The sequence below is a fragment of the Piliocolobus tephrosceles genome, chromosome 2 (genome assembly GCF_002776525.5).
Source record: "Piliocolobus tephrosceles isolate RC106 chromosome 2, ASM277652v3, whole genome shotgun sequence".
NCBI lineage: Eukaryota > Metazoa > Chordata > Mammalia > Primates > Cercopithecidae > Piliocolobus > Piliocolobus tephrosceles.
This window is the reverse complement of record NC_045435.1, coordinates 147,654,566-147,658,115: the sequence shown is the minus strand read 5'-3', so window position 1 is coordinate 147,658,115 and position 3,550 is coordinate 147,654,566. Positions and strand designations below refer to the sequence as shown.

Below are 3,550 nucleotides of genomic sequence, written 5' to 3'. Positions count from 1 at the left end.
GTGTGATGTTCTCCCTGTGTCCATGTGTTCTTATTGTTCAACTCCCACTTATGAGTGAGAATATGCAGTGTTTGGTTTTCTGTTCTTGTTAGTTTGCTGATAATGATGGTTTCCAGCTTCATCCATGTCCCTGCAAAGGACATGAACTCATCCTTTTTTATGGCTCCTTAGTATTCCATGGTGTATATGTGCCATATTTTCTTTATCCAGTCTGTCATCGATGGGCGTTTGGGTCGGTTCCATGTCTTTGCTATTGTGAATAGTGCATCAAGAAACATACGTGTGCATGTATCTTTATAGTAGAATGATTTATAATCCTTTGGGTATATACCCAGTAATGGGATTGTTGGGTCAAATGGTATTTCTGGTTCTAGATCCTTGAGGAATCGCCACACTGTATTCCACAATGTTTGAACTAATTTATGCTCCCACCAACAGTATAAAAGTGTTTCCATTTTTCCACATCTTCTCCAGCATCTGTCATTTCCTGACTTTTTGATTGCCATTCTAACTGGCGTGAGATGGTATCTCATTGTGGTTTTGATTTGCATTTCTCTAATGACCAGTGATGATGAGCTTTTTTTTCATACGTTTGTTGGCCACATAACTGTCTTTTTTTGAGAAGTGTCTGTTCATATCCCTTGCCCACTTTTTCATGGTTTTTTTTTTTTTTTAATTGTAAATTTGTTTACGTTTTGTAGATTCTGGATATTAGTTAGCCCTTTGCCAGATGGATAGATTGTAAAAATTTTCTCTCATTCTGTAGGTTGCCTGTTCTCTCTGATGGTAGTTTCTTTTGCTGTGCAGAAACTCTTTAGTTTAATTAGATCTCATTTGTCTATTTTGGCTTTTGTTGCCATTGCTTTTGGTGTTTTGGTCATGAAGTCTTTGCCCATGCCTGTGTCCTGAACGTTATTGCCGAGGTTTTCTTCTAGGGTTTTTATGGTTTTAGGTGTTACATTTAAATCTTTAATCCATCTTGAGTTAATTTTTGTATAAGGTGTAAGGAAGGATCCAGTTTCAGTTTTCTGCATATGGCTAGCCACTTTCCCAACACCATTTATTAAACAGGAAATCCTTTCCCCATTGCTTGTCAAAGATCAGATGGTTGTAGATGTGTGGTGTTTTTTCTGGTCTATATATCTGTTTTGGTACCAGTACCATGCTGTTTTGGTTACTGTAGCCTTGTAGTATAGTTTGAAGTCAGGTGGAGTGAGACTTCCAGCTTTGTTCTTTTTGCTTAGGATTTTCTTGGCTATACGGGCTCTTTTTTTGTTTCATATGAAATTTAAAGTAGTTTTTTTCTAATTCTGTGAAGAGAGTTAGTCCTAGCTTGATGGGAGTAGCATTGAATCTATAAATTACTTTGGGCAGTATGACCATTTTCACGATATTGATTCTTCCTATGCATGAGCATGGAATGTTTTTCCATTTGTTTGTGTCCTCTTTGATTTCCTTGAGCAGTGGTTTGTAGTTCTCCTTGAAGAGGTCCTTCCCATCCCTTGCAAGTTGAATTCCTAGGTATTTTATTCTCTTTTTAGCAGTTGTGAATGGGAGCGCAATCATGATTTGGCTCTCTGTTTGTCTGTTATTGGTGTATAGGAATGCTTGTGATTTTTGCACATTGATTTTGTATCCTGAGACTTTGCTGAAGTTGCTTACCAAGAGATTTTGGGCTGAGACGATGGGATTTTCAAAATATACAATCATGTCATCTGCAAACAGAGACAATTTGACTTCCTCTCTTCCTAATTAAATATCCTTTATGTCTTTCTCCTGCCTGATTGCCCAGGCCGGAGCTTCCAATACTATGTTGAATAGGAGTGGAGAGGGAGGGCATCCTTGTCATGTGCCAGTTTTCAAAGGGAATGCTTCCAGCTTTTGCCCATTCAGTTTGATATTGGCTGTAGGTTTGTCATAAATAGCTCTTATTATTTTGAGATACATTCCATCAATACCTAGTTTAATGAGAATTTTTAGCATGAAGGGGTGTTGACTTTTATCAAAGGCCTTTTCTGCATCTATTGAGATAATAATGTGGGTTTGTCTTTGGTTTTGTTTATGCGATGGATTACATTTATTGATTTGCATATGATGAATCAGTCTTGCATCCTAGGGATGAAGCCGACATGATCATGGTGGATAAGGTTTCTGATGTGCTGCTGGATTCGGTTTACCAGTATTTTGTGGAGGATTTTCGGATCGATCTTTATCAGGGATACTGGCCTGAAATTTTCTTTTTTTGTGTGTGTCTCTGCCAGGTTTTGGTATCAGGATGATGCTGGTCTCATAAAATGAGTTAGGGAGGAGTCCCTGAGTAGTTTTAGAAGGAATGATACCAGCTCCTCTTTGTACCTCTGGTAGAATTTGGCGGTGAATCCATCTGGTCCTGGGCTTTTTTTGGTTTGTGGGCTATTACTGCCTCAATTTCAGAACTTGTTATTGGTCTATTCAGGGATTCAACTTCTTCCTGGTTTAATCTTGGGAGGGTGTATTTTTCCAGGAATTTATCCATTTCCTCTAGATTTTCTAGTTTATTTGCGTAGAGATGTTTATAGTATTCTCTGATGGTAGCTTGTATTTCTTGTATTTCTATGGGATCAGTGGTGATATCCCCTTTATCATTTTTTGTTGTGTTTATTTTTTTCTTCTCTCTTTTATTCTTTATTAGTCTGGCTAGTGGTCTATCTTTTCAAAAAACCAGTTATTGATTTTTTGATGGTTTTTTTGTGTCTCTATCTCCTTCGGTTCTGCTTGATCTTAGTTATTTCTTGTCTTCTGCTAGCTTTTGAGATTGTTTGCTCTTACTTCTCTAGTTCTTTTAATTGTGATGTTAGGGTGTTGATTTAAGATTTTTCCTGCTTTCTCCTGTGGTGTGAATATCCCTGTAAACACTGAAAAATACAGAATGCTTCACGGATTTGCATATCTTCCTTGTGCAGGGTTCATGCTAATCTGTATCGTTACAATTTTAGCATATGTACTGCCAAACGAGCACCTTATTTGTTCTTATCATGGAGGATCCAACATATACCTTTGTGATATTATCAGTATGTAGATGGTAGTCGAAGCCACATACATATAAATGACAGGATCTAGGAAGAATGTGTGGTGGAGAAAGAAAGAGTTGAATATGGAACCCTGGGGAATAACAACATTTAAGGTTCAGGCCTTTAGAGAAGTCTTTTTCCTGCAGATTGGGAAAGAGTAGCTAACCAAGTGAGAGACAACTAGAGAGTAGAGAACTCCAGAATAATACAATGTTTCAACTGTGATGGAGATATTAGGGATGTCAAATGCATCAAAAATGTCTAGGAAGATAAAAGTGGATAAGTGCTATGTTTATCAACACAATTGTTCTATTCCTTTTGAGAGGTGAAGCTGGCTGGTCTTCTGGGTTGGATGGGAACATGGAGAACTTTTGTATCTAGCTAAAGGATTGTAAATGCACCAATCAGCACTCTGTAAAATGGACCAGTCAGCACTCTGTATAATGGACCAATCAGCAGGATGTGGGCGGGGCCAAATAAGGGAATAAAAGCTGGCCACC

The 3,550-nt window shown here is 38.0% G+C and overlaps 1 pseudogene; it reads right to left on the bottom strand.

Moving 5' to 3' along the window:
* Positions 1-2,897: 2,897 nt before the first annotated feature.
* LOC111539547 lies at positions 2,898-2,998 on the bottom strand (annotated as a pseudogene).
* Positions 2,999-3,550: the final 552 nt, after the last annotated feature.